At 40.6% G+C, this 13,861-nt stretch overlaps 1 long non-coding RNA gene across 1 annotated transcript; it reads left to right on the forward strand.

The window, feature by feature from the left end:
* The first annotated feature begins 4,946 nt into the window (after positions 1–4,946).
* LOC117516952 lies at positions 4,947–9,984 on the forward strand. Its single transcript, XR_004562595.1, has 3 exons — positions 4,947–5,057; positions 8,020–8,077; positions 9,634–9,984. It is a non-coding gene; the product is annotated as an uncharacterized LOC117516952 (long non-coding RNA).
* Positions 9,985–13,861: the final 3,877 nt, after the last annotated feature.

The raw sequence follows: 13,861 nt of genomic DNA on the forward strand, positions 1-13,861 counted from the left end.
TAAAATAATTACATTGTCGCTCGATATTGTCACTAAAAAAAGAATCTGGATCTGATTCAGGTTCAAAATGGCGAGAGGCAGGATGACTATAATTAAATGTTTCCGAACAGAGCTCCTTGGCAGAAATAAACTGATTATTAACCGTGTTCATTATATTATATACAGATTTTCCTCCATCATCACAATCAACCAGTACATTTCTTTATGTATTACTTCACAACTTACATCAGTTAAACTTACTAAGATCATGTTCATCTTTAATCCATAAGGTTTTAGCTTCTTCAGGTGTTCCATTTAATTTAATATAAACTTTACAGTTAAATGTCCATGTAGCCTGTATCTTGTTTTGTTTTCTTAAAAATCGTGCCTGTCTTGCTAAATCTGAATTTTTCTTGGTCAAGTATTAATTTATATATACATTCGTTCCTTTTAAATTCTTTGCTTGTTTTAGAATTGCAATCTTCTGTTTCCTGTTTGTAAGCCTCAATAATATGAGTTTAGGTTGATTTTGACCTCTCCGCGGTAAAAGGTGACTACTATCGATATCATTAGGGTTTATTAGAATTCCTTTGTCCTTCAAAAGTGAAATCACCTGTTCCTCTACAGAGAGGTTGTCCATTTCAGAGGGCTCCCTTCCTGAAGCCACCGCTCTTGCATAACTTCGAGGCTTAATGTCCAAACCTGTAATGAGAAGGTCATTTGACCTAGTCTGTTGTTCAAGTTCTGCAATTCGATTTTCCATAAGTTTTAATGATTTGTCTTTCTCTTCATTTGCCTTTTGTAATTCAACAACTTGTTTTGTTAATTCCAATATTTTTTGTTGTTGTTGTGAAATAATTTTCAGTTGATCAGCCACTTCTTTAATGGGCTTCATTTGTGCTGACATCTCATTTAACATTTTTCTAATGTCCTCAAGTTCTTCCTCCATAAACACAGTACCCTTTTTTGGAGCCATAGCTGACGGGTCCTGAAGGCGAACCTACGACGCCGACAGCAGGAGGTCCAACAAGCAGCAGCCGCAGATTTAGTAGGCCTCAAAACAGGCCGACGCGGTATAAGCACCCCTCGAGGCAAGCCGACAAACGACCACTGCAAATCTCCCAGCAGCAGCAGCAGCGGTCTCAATGGATCTGATGGCAGCTGACAAATGCCGACGATGGTATCCAGCAGCAGCAACACGACGGATCCAACCGCCCCTGAGATGGTTGACGCATGCTAACAGTAGCGTCTCAGGCAAGCGTCGACCGCAACCCACCAGCCGTACTTCTCCCAAGAAAGACGCCATGATAAACGCCAACCTGGCTTCCAAACTCCAGATTTGTGTAAAGTCCAATACACAAAGCACGCAGGAGCAGGAAAAAGTCCACAAACGACCTCATCATCAATAAACTGAGTGATCGACACACAACACACTCACTAAAAACACTCACAACACTGGTGAACTACGCGAGTCGCACACTGACGAAGCGCCCCGGAAAACAATCAGTCTGTGTCTCTCTCTCTCTCTCTCTCTCTGTGTCATGCTTAGTTATCATGTTATGGGGCAACATACCGTATGTCATAGAATCTAATGGATGTGACATTATTCGCCCGAGTTAGACAAGGGCGAATATCTGCCATTTTGGGTGACTGGCCATGAACGGAGGGATTCAGAAAATGCATACCGCCCTCCAAAAGCATGTTACTGTATTGTTATTATCACTTTACCGGGGCGTTGCTAGGCCAGTATCGTAGATTTACGTAGACGGTATCTGGCTATACCCGCCCGCTGTGCGTAAACAAATGACGTCATAGCGCGCAACCCAAGAACTGTCCGCAGAAGGGAAAAAAAAAACTGTCCGAAGAGGAAAATATGAAAAGGCGAGAAGTGTGTTCTGGTCCCAATATGGATATTCCAGATGATTTTCTCATGGATAGGTCGACAATGAACAGCAGCTAAAGCAGCCAGCTTGATGAGGACGCACTGCTGATTTTCAACAGCAGCGCGCGCGCCAGGCGGCAGAAGTGAGCCAACTTTTTATGTACACGTTACGTGTTGTGGCTATTCGCCCTCATTTAACTCGGGCGAATAGCTGTCATTTTGGGTGACTGGCAGTGAACGGAGGGACGCAGAAAATGCATGCCGCACGACAACAGCATGTTATTGTATTATTATCACTCTTTACTGAGATACACAACACGTAACACGTACATATAGGGTTGCCAACCGTCCGTTGAAAAACGGAATCGTCCCTTATTTGGAAATAAAAGTGTGCGTTCCGTATTGACCTGAAACGGAACGCAGTTTGTCCCGTATTTCTGTGAGAATCAAAAAGTCTGTAAAATGTCAATGGAATTGACTTGCGCTTTATATGGAAACTTACGGTAAATTTGATCCCAGCCTCTCTCCTGCTCTTCACCAATGAGCTGACAGACACGAGTTGACGATACAGAATCACTCTTATCTCATTGGTTGAGGGACATCTGCTCGCAAGAAGATCCCGGACGAGAATCATGAGCCGACGACGGTCGTCGGACGACCATAACAAAATAGCATGGCTGATACCGACACAGACACTGGCACTGCAGATACGCCTACGAACAGCAATGTCTGTAACGTCGTTACTCCTCCTCAAAAAAAAACAAAAAAGAAAGCAAAAATACATGGGCAAATGGGAAAAGGAAAATGGCTGGGTGGAAAAGGTGCGCGACAACAGCTATAAGTATTGTAAGTATTGTTTACTTTTTCAGACTTTCACCGTTACATTGTTTTGGATGATATTTTTTTTTAATTTATACACTTTTAAGTTAAGCAATAACACGACAGATAAAGATTTATTTTTAAATAATTTTTTTATATATATACTTTGAAGCAGGACAGGATGCTCATATTGAAATTGTGAGTGAAAATTTATTTTGCACTAAAAATAAATTGCTAAATAATAATTTGTTTTCCGCATGTTCATATCATAACAAATGCATGTGTGCATCTACTTAAATTCAGGATGAAGTCAATAGTCAAATGGTTAAAAATCGTTTCACACACACGCTGGGAAGAGTGAAGGCAATGGTCAGTTGGCCGGTCCATGGAAACAGAGACTGGAATGGATGTCACGTGACTAGCGGCGTGCTGCACGGCGGCCGTTACTGAGGGTGGAGAGAGACCTTGATCCTGTTAAACAGAAGCGATATGAGGAGAAAAAAGGCAGCCAGTGCTTCACCATTAACTGCACGAACCACAAAAACAAATTCTCCAATACTAAAATGAACTGTACAAGAGCCTTAATGTAATTATGTAAAACAAATGTCTATTTTAAAGTCGTTATGCCGCAATTTAATGTCAATATACTGAGACTATAACTCAATGCCATAAGTTCGTTTCATTAAGCTGTGTTCACATGCAGAAACAAAAATGTTTAAATATATTTATGTCCATACATATACTTGCAGCTGTTGTTTAATATGATATGTACATAGTGGTCACAGGAGGCATTTAAATTTTAACAGTGTGGTTGGAGGGGATGGAGGAGGTACTTTTTACCCTGACTGAGGGTCAAAAGTCATAAATTCTGAATGGCTTTATATCTACTTGTAATAAAATGTTAGTAAAAATCATATATATGTTGTTATTAAAAGACTAGCAGTAATATTACAGTGGAAAAAGCAGCAAGATAAATGAGCACAATGGCAAGGCATACTTCAGATTAATATTTTAATACATAAGGATTTTTTATCCAGACATGTATGGGTTCGTTAGACCTTTTAATTAGCATGAATACAACTTACAAGCGTCATTTACAAAAATCCATCGAGAATTATGATGACAGAAAAAAAAAAAAATCACAGTAAATGAACAGAATGGAATATTTTCCACAAATTTCCACACTTTAAAGTAAGTCCCTTCGGCTGCTCCCTTGTTTGCACTTGGGGTCGCCACAGCAACTTACATAAAACATTTTTTTCTACCTAGACATGTATGGGTTCATTAGAAAGAGCAATTAAAGGGCATTAAAACAAGCCTACTTTTATTAAAATCTGTTAACAAATAGCGACAATAAAGTGAGAAAAGCAGCACAATTTGTTGTAATTTCCCCAGATTTCTGCATTTTACATAAGTTGTTTTTTTTTTTCACCCACACATGCATAGATGTATTGGAAAGAGCTTTCAAAGGGCTTTAAAACAAGCCTACATTTATTAAAATCCATTAAGAAATAGTGACGCTAGTGCAAAAAAAGCAGTCAGTTTATTATTGATGAGCTGCACATTTCCACCCTTAGTAATGGCGCCTTCCTGTCCTGAGTGACACTAATAGATAGAGGCGCGCACGTCCATTCCAGTCTATATTTCCATGGGCCGGTCAGCCCTGCCAGTGAGGTGTCCCTTATTTATTTTTCAGAGAGTTGGCAACCCTAGCCGGAACCCACACGATTTCCACCGCCACCGAACCCGGAGAATACTGGAGCTGCCAAGTCCCGAGTCCCCAGGTGGTCACCGTCTCCGGCTGTCGGATCTGGTACTGCATGCAGGAAGCAGAAACAAGAGTGGGTGTGAGCACACACCCAGCAAACAGTCAGCAAACAGTCTTTAGTGTCACACAGAGGGCAAACCTCCACCTCCAATCCAGAAACCTGGCACGTGCAGCGTTAGTGAGTACTTATCAAAGTTTGGCGTGGGGAGCGAAGACGTCAGCCCTCCACCTACCACAAACCCAGCCTCCAGCTGCAAGCACTCACAGAACCGACTGCAAACAACACAAAAGCAAAAACTGTCTGTGAAAGACAAAACAAACGGCTGAGCAGTTTACCTTCTTGGCTTGAAGATATCTCGGCAGGGATGTGGAGTTGTTGCCCGGCCTTTATGGAGATGGTGATGAGACAGCTGTCATTCCTGGCTGCTCCCGTGAGGCGGCCGCGCCCTCTCGTGCCTGAAGCCCGCACTTCAGGCAGGACGCCCTCTGGTGGTGGGCCAGCAGTACCTCCTCTTCAGCGGCCCACACAACACTTGAAGCTGCCACGCAGACGGTTTTAAAAGACGCATTCCAACAGCAGGAGATCAGACTGTAACGTTCTTCTTTCAGGTAACAGCCTGTTTATTTTATTCATGTTTGACACAAAGTACAATCTACAATAACTCAGAATAATTATTTACATTGTTTAAATATGTTGGTGTTTATACTGAATGGTTTTTTTTTTCTGTTGAAGAGGGTTTGGCAGCATGTGGTTTATACAACCCCTGGCAAAAATTATGGAATCACCGGCTTCGGAGGATGTTCATTCAGTTGTTTAATTTTGTAGAAATAAAGCAGATCACAGACATGACACAAAACTAAAGTCATTTCAAATGGCAACTTTCTGGCTTTAAGAAACACTATAAGAAATCAGGAAAAAAAATTGTGGCAGTCAGTAACGGTTACTTTTTTAGACCAAGGAGAGGGAAAAAATATGGAATCACTCAATTCTGAGGAAAAAATTATGGAATCATGAAAAACAAAAGAACGCTCCAACACATCACTAGTATTTTGTTGCACCACCTCTGGCTTTTATAACAGCTTGCAGTCTCTGAGGCATGGACTTAATGAGTGACAAACAGTACTCTTCATCAATCTGGCTCCAACTTTCTCTGATTGCTGTTGCCAGATCAGCTTTGCAGGTTGAAGCCTTGTCATGGACCATTTTCTTCAACTTCCACCAAAGATTTTCAATTGGATTAAGATCCGGACTATTTGCAGGCCATGACATTGACCCTATGTGTCTTTTTGCAAGGAATGTTTTCACAGTTTTTGCTCTATGGCAAGATGCATTATCATCTTGAAAAATGATTTCATCATCCCCAAACATCCTTTCAATTGATGGGATAAGAAAAGTGTCCAAAATATCAACGTAAACTTGTGCATTTATTGATGATGTAATGACAGCCATCTCCCCGGTGCCTTTACCTGACATGCAGCCCCTTATCATCAATGACTGTGGAAATTTCCATGTTCTATTCAGGCAGTCATCTTTATAAATCTCATTGGAACGGCACCAAACAAAAGTTCCAGCATCATCACCTTGCCCAATGCAGATTCGAGATTCATCACTGAATATGACTTTCATCCAGTCATCCACAGTCCACAATTGCTTTTCCTTAGCCCATTGTAACCTTGTTTTTTTCTGTTTAGGTGTTAATGATGGCTTTCGTTTAGCTTTTCTGTATGTAAATCCCATTTCCTTTAGGCGGTTTCTTACAGTTCGGTCACAGACGTTGACTCCAGTTTCCTCCCATTCGTTCCTCATTTCCAGATTCGAGATTCATCACTGAATATGACTTTCATCCAGTCATCCACAGTCCACAATTGTTTTTCCTTAGCCCATTGTAACCTTGTTTTTTTCTGTTTAGGTGTTAATGATGGCTTTCGTTTAGCTTTTCTGTATGTAAATCCCATTTCCTTTAGGCGGTTTCTTACAGTTCGGTCACAGACGTTGACTCCAGTTTCCTCCCATTCGTTCCTCATTTGTTTTGTTGTGCATTTTCAATTTTTGAGACATATTGCTTTAAATTTTCTGTCTTGATGCTTTGATGTCTTCCTTGGTCTACCAGTATGTTTGCCTTTAACAACCTTCCCATGTTGTTTGTATTTGGTACAGAGTTTAGACACAGCTGACTGTGAACAACCAACATCTTTTGCAACATTGCGTGATGATTTACCCTCTTTTAAGAGTTTGATAATCCTCTCCTTTGTTTCCATTGACATCTCTCATGTTGGAGCCATGATTCATGTCAGTCCACTTGGTGCAACAGCTCTCCAAGGTGTGATCACTCATTTTTAGATGCAGACTGACAAGCAGATCTGATTTGATGCAGGTGTTAGTTTTGGGGATGAAAATTTACAGGGTGATTCCATAATTTATTCCTCAGAATTGAGTGAGTCCATATTTTTTTCCTTCTGCTTGATCTAAAAAAGTAACCGTTACTGACTGCCACAATTATTTTTCCTGATTTCTTATAGTGTTTCTTAAAGCCAGAAAGTTGCCATTTGAAATGACTTTAGTTTTGTGTCATGTGTGTGATCTTTCTTCTACAAAATTAAACAACTCAATGAACATCCTCCGAGGCCAGTGATTCCATAATTTTTGCCAGGGGATGTACAGAAGGCCGCGGTGCAGTGAAAGACCTTTGAAAATAAGCGATTTTAGAATACAGCTGAAACCAGAAGAAGCACTTTTGCTGGTTGTCAAAAAAGGGCAGAAATCCCAGTTTTAGCAAGTAGCACTGGCAGCATCTAGACGTGGTGAAGACAACTTGCTGAAATTCAAACCAAAATACACAGAAAAACATGAAAATATGGAAAGTAAATGTCATAATGTTCACATTGTACTTGACATATTTTAATGTCAAACTTTTTAAGAAATATGAAGGAACAGAGAAATATTTTATCCAAGAAAACTGACTAAATCAAGGTTCCAGTCTCCCATGTGCCTTCTGGCAATCAACAGCTGAAATTTCACAGCTTTTAAAGAAAATCATTCTCTTCCACTTCACCATGAATCTCGCTGTAATTTAACATTGTAGAAAAAAGTTGCATTCTGCACACTCAGGAGGAGTCTTGGTGGCTTCCCTCATTAGTCTCCTTCTTGTTCGGTCACTCAGTTTTTGAGAACTGCCTGCTCCAGAAAGATTTACCGTACACTATCGTACTGTTTGCATTTCTTAATGATTGATGTAAATCAATTCCAAGTCTTATTCAGTGACATGGAAATGCTGATGTATCCATCACCTGACTTGTCTCAAGAAAACTGGCTGTAAAAGTGATGATTTTCATGAAAAAAAACTCTTGATACTCAGTTTGTCTGTGGTCACCTGGAGCCTCCAGGGGAGGACTCACATGGCCATAATTCCTAAAAGGTTAACGATTAATTTTTGTTATCCCAGTGGACATGAAGTTAAAATCTGTGCTACATCTGGAATATTTCATTTTGTGGTGGTGAACAGATGCAAACAACAAGAGCAAAATGTCACTGAAGTGACTGAACTGACTCTTTTCCCTCTTTCTATTCCAGAGTCCAACATGTGTTCAGTATCTGATGACCGGTATTCCCTTGAACTGATACCACTCACGTAAGCCACATTGGGATATTGTCTTTTGTAAACCTTTTGCCTAAATTTTGTATTTGCTGCACTTTATAGCAAGAAAATCAGATGCAGCCATACTGGTCTGAACACATCAGATCTCAAAAGTGAAGCAGAGCAGGTCCAGATTAGTACTTTGGCTGGGAGGCCTCTTGGGAAGACCAGGGGCTTGTGTGTCTCTTCATGGAGAATTGGAGTTGGTTCAGGGGCATATTCAGTGATCTTTGGTGGGGCCACTGAAAGAATAATGAGAAAAAAAACAGCAACAAAACAAGATCCCCCCATTCTTGGACTAAATTTCACTTAAACATACAATGTCAATACAGAGGTCTTTTGCATCATCAAGGTTCTCAACCCGGTCACTGTGCACCTCAGACTCCCCAGTGCTATGCGGATCTATCCTATGTTCCACGTCTGCATGTCAAGCCTTTTTGGTCCAGCTTACTGTGACCCCCTGCCAGTCCCCCTCCGCCCACGTGGTTCATCGATGGGGCCCTGTCTATGTCGTCCGCCGCCTCCTCTTTTCTCATCGATGGGTCACCGGCCTGCAATATCTCATGGATTGGGAAGGATACGGTCCTGAGTAGCATTCCTGGGTCCCATTTTGCTTCATCTTGGTTCCTCAGCTCATCTGTGACTTTCGTACTACTCATCCTGATGCTCCAGGGCCATCAGGGGTCGACCTTTTGGGGTGTACTGTCAGGATTTGGACTATGATGTCTTGTGTTATATTTTTATTTTTCTATGCTTGGGTTTTGCTGCACTGCTTTCTCTTGTCTGTCACTTGGTGCTTGGTGGTGGGTGTGTCCCTCTGTCTTTCCACTCCCAGGCCCAGGACCTTTCCCTCACACCTGTTCCTCATTGTCTGCTCATCACTTTCCTGTATTTAAACCTCATCTTGTCCACCTGTGCCCCGCCAGATCGTCGTGCCTCTCAGCCTTCACTTCCAGCCCTATCTTCTCAGTTTTGTCTTGATTATCTTGCTACATTTTTGACCTTCTGCGTGTTTTTTGGACCATGCCCTTGCCTGATGACTTTGATACTGTTGCTGTTTGAGGACTGTCTTCCTGTGTACCGAACCCTGCAAGTACCCACAGTAAAACTTTCTGAAAGTGACTCGTCTGTGTCTGAGCTTTGCATTTGTGTCCTGTCATTTCGTGCCACTGACCTTGAAATGTGGGTCAGAAGAAATGCTCATATTTCATTATTCAAAAGCATTTGGTGAGTGATGTCAAATATTATTAGGAACAGGCCGACACTGGGACGTTGGTCAGTGTTGATCTAACATCGGTTCAGTTCTGCCCAATATTCAGAATTACAGACTAATGTTGGGCTACTGGTCATTTGTAAAATACAGCAAATTATACATATGACTACAAACGGAAATGTGAAGGCTGTGTGTGTGTGTGTGTGTGTGTGTGTGTGTGTGTGTGTGTGTGTGTGTGTGTGTGTGTGTGTGTGTGTGTGTGTGTGTGTGTTGTGTGTGTGTGTGTGTGTGCGCGCGTGTCTTAATCACTTCAAACTGATGGAAAGTTTTCTTTCAGGAAAGTGAAGAGGGGAGATCATCTTGCTGTTGAAAGTAGTGATGGCAGATATTACCACCATGGTATATTCATCGGAGATGGAGACGTCATTGATTATGGGGCAGAAAACAAGAAGCTCATCTCAGGACAAGGAATGATTCGTAAAATGCCACTGATTAAATTTGTTGGAGGTGAGATGGTGTACAGAGTAAAATACAACAAGGCTCTTGAAAACAATCCAGAGGATGTGGTGAAAACAGCTGTCCAGCTGTATGAAGACCAAACATGTTGGAGTGTGTACGATCTGCTGAACAAGAATTGTGAACATTTTGCCAGTTTCTGTAAGACAGGGAGAGCTTTCTCTCTTCAAGTAGTGAAGAAGATCAAGGCTTTGTTTGCAGCTGCAGCTGCTTCGTCTGCAGCTTCGAGTTGCTTGTCAGGAATATAGTTTCAGCATGTTATTGTTCATAAATTGTGTCTTTGATGTTGCAGAAATGATGGAACAAAATATTTGGATAAAAAAGTGTGAAGAATATGTCAATATTCTGAAAATGTGGCATGATTTATGCTCATTCAAAATGTATTGGTAGAGTGATCAAAGAACATAATGAAATGACTAAAATAATGACATGTATGTGCAGCTTTTTCTGAACTATAAAAACATACCAAATGTATTATTAGTGTTGTGTACTATCAATATTACAGTTCATTACTGAAGCTATACTTACTTCCTAAGTGTATCACCTGGTGTCTTTTCAGAAACAAAATAAGTCTGAATGCCATTAAATGTCAGTCATACAGTTTGAGAGGAACATTATTATTTGGGAAATTGAAGATCCGTACTACTGTTAAAAGTCATTGTGTTTCCGTCAGGGGTGTTAATATTTGGAATAATTGCCCTGATAATATTAAAATACTTGGTACAGTGGTTGGTTTTAAAAGGCTTTACAAAATGAATATATTCACCCGTTATAGGTTGAAGGATTAGGTTTACCATTTTGTCACTGTTCACTCTTACTTGTTTGATTGTGTTTTGAAATTTTGTGATTAAGTTAAATTGTTTATGCACCTTTTTTTTCTCTCTTTTCTTGTACAGTTATTATGACCATATGTGTAGGTGCATATATGACATCAACAAAACTTTGACTTCACCTGCAGTTGCGATCTACTTCCACACGATGGAGCCATTTATTCGAGCACATTGAACAATGACAAATTGAAGCCTTTTACTCAAGAGAACATTTGTTTGACATTAGACTGGAAAAAAAAAATGGTTTTAAAAACAGTGGACTCCCCCCAACACACACAAACACACACACAAGTGAAGATAATCATGTAGCTGGATTTCTCAACAAAGGTGAAAAAGTGTGCAGTGTAGTGATTAGATTCTAACTCATCACTCATCTTCAACCGCTTATCTGGGATCGGGTCACGGAGGCAACATCTCCAGAGAAATATTTTCATCCAAGAAAACTGACTAAATCAAGGCTCCAGTCTGCCATGTGCCTTCTGGCAATCGACTGAAAATTCACAGCTTTTTAAGAAAATCATTCTCTTCCACTCCACCATGAATCTCACTGTAATTTAACATTGTAGAAAAGAGTTGTACTCTGCACACTCAGAAGGAGTCTTGGTGGCTTCCCTCATTAGTCTCCTTGTTCGGTCACTCAGTTTTTGAGAACTGCCTGCTCCAGACAGATTTTAAAAAACTCTTGATACTCAGTTTATTTAATTACTTTTGTGTTCTGAAAGTGGAGGTCATCTACATACAGATGGCTGAAGCAAAGTCACTCTGAGCAGATCTGATCGTGTAAGACCTCGTAAATGAATCAGCACAGGTTCTGATTTAGGACGTGGCTGGAAGACCGCTTGGGAACACCAGGCGCTTTGAGTGAATTTCTCCACGGAGAACTTGAATCTGCTGCTGTGGTCACCTGGAGCCACCAGGGGAGGACTTACATGTCCATAATTCCTAAATGGTTAAAGCTTAATTTTTGTTATCCCAGTGGACATGAAGGTAAAATCTGTGCTACATCTGGATGATTTCATTTTGTGGTGGTGAACAGACTCAAACAACAAGAACAAAATGTCACTGAAGTAACTGAACTGACTCTTTTTCCTCTTTCTATTCCAGAGTCCAACATGTCTTCAGGTCTGATGACCAGTATTCCCTTGAACTGATACCACTCACATAAGCCACATCTGAATATTGTCTTTTGTAAACCTTTTGCCTAAATTTTGTATTTGCTGCACTTTCTAGCAAGAAAATCAGATGCAGCCGTACTGCTCTGAACACATCAGATATCATCAGATCTCAAAAGTGAAGCAGAGCAGGTCCAGATTAGTACTTTGGCTGGGAGGCCACTTGGGAAGACCAGGGGCTTGTGTGTCTCTTCATGGAGAATTGGAGTTGGGTCAGGAGCATATTCAGTGATCTATGGTGGGGCCACTGAAAGAATAATAAAAACTGGGACGTTGGACAATGTTGATCAAACATCAGTTCAGTGCTGCCCAATATTCAGAATTACAGACTAATGTTAGTCATTTGTAATATACAACAAATTACACTGGTCAACAATGGTTTTGCTACCTGGTGAATATTAGCTGATATAAGGTCTTTCAGGTATGCTGATTCCAAATCTGTAATCAGAATTTGTCTAGCACATCAGGTTCTTGAGTTATGCACATGCCAATATTTAGCTAATCTATTGCTGTTATGGCGCTTCTCATGCAAATGTAGATTGTGTTAAAACTTTCAAATTTTAGAATAAAACAGAATTCAGCACTAATTTGGGTGATTTGGGGTTGCTGAATGCAAATACGGTAAAACAATTCAATCAATAAACTGCCAATATTGAGGGCCAACATTGCCAGAAATTTGTATCTTTTTTTATAATGATTGCTTTGATCAGTCTACAGTGTGTAAATCTTAATCACTTTAAACTGATGGAAAATTTTCTTTCAGGAAAGTGAAGACAGCAGATCATCTTGCTGTTAAAAGTAATGGCAGATATTACCACCATGGTATATTCATCGGAGATGGAGACGTCATTGATTATGGGGCAGAAAACAAGAAGCTCATCTCAGGACAAGGAATGATTCTTAAAATGCCACTGATTAAATTTGTTGGAGGTGAGATGGTGTACAGAGTAAAATACAACAAGGATCTTGAAAACAATCCAGATGATGTGGTGAAAACAGCTGTCCAGCTGTATGAAGACCAAAGATGTTGGAGTGTGTACGACCTGCTGAACAAAAATTGTGAACATTTTGCCACTTTCTGTAAGACAGGGAGAGCTTTCTCTCTTCAAGTAGTGAAGAAGATCAAGGCTTTGTTTGGAGCTGCAGCTCCTTCGTCTGCAGCTTCAAGCAGCTTCTAAAAATTAGTTTCAGGATGTTTTTGTCATAAATCGTGTCTTTGGTGTTGCAGAAATGATGGAAAGAAATATTTGGATAAAAAAAAGTGAAGAATATGTGAATATTCTGAAAATGTGGCATGATTTATGCTCATTCAAAATGTATTGGTAGAGTGATCAAAGAACATAATGAAATGACTAAAATAATGACATGTATGTGCAGCTTTTTCTGAACCATAAATACACACCAAATGTATTATTACTGTTGTGTACTATCGTTATTACAGCTCATTACTGAAGCTATACTTATGAAGCAGCAGGACCTTCGTAGCCGGGACGACGGTGGGGGATCGAACCCACGCGGCTCGCACCAAAAGACTGTTCCTCTACCAGGTCAGCCAAAGGGAAACTCCCCGTTAGCCAAGCTAGCGCGAAGATCTTTTCAATTGGGACCAGGGATTTTCATCCCGCTATATTTACTTCCTAAGTGTAGCATCTGGTGCTTTTTCAGAAACAAAATAAGTCTGAATGCCATTAAATGTCAATCATAACTTCTAATAATACTATATCATTATTCTTATCAAGAGCCAAGGACTCCCAAACATTCAGAAGTTCTGCTCAGGTCATGAGCGGGGGCGGAGTCCTACTTTTATCAACTGTTTCTGCTGCGCGACTCCAGTTTGAAGGGTGACTCTTTGATTCGCTGCTCTTCAGAAGCGGTAAGTCTGTTTCTTAACCCCTAGTAAAGGCATTAAAATATCATGAGTCACTTTTGTGTGGATTAAAGTCACTAACTGGGACTCTTGTCTTGCAGTCGAGAAACGAGAATCATCCTCCGTTCCGTTGTCAGAGCTTTAAACGCTGCGCGGCTCTCTGACAGAGTCCGCTCGGAT

The sequence above is a fragment of the Thalassophryne amazonica genome, chromosome 9, assembly GCF_902500255.1.
Source record: "Thalassophryne amazonica chromosome 9, fThaAma1.1, whole genome shotgun sequence".
Lineage (NCBI taxonomy): Eukaryota > Metazoa > Chordata > Actinopteri > Batrachoidiformes > Batrachoididae > Thalassophryne > Thalassophryne amazonica.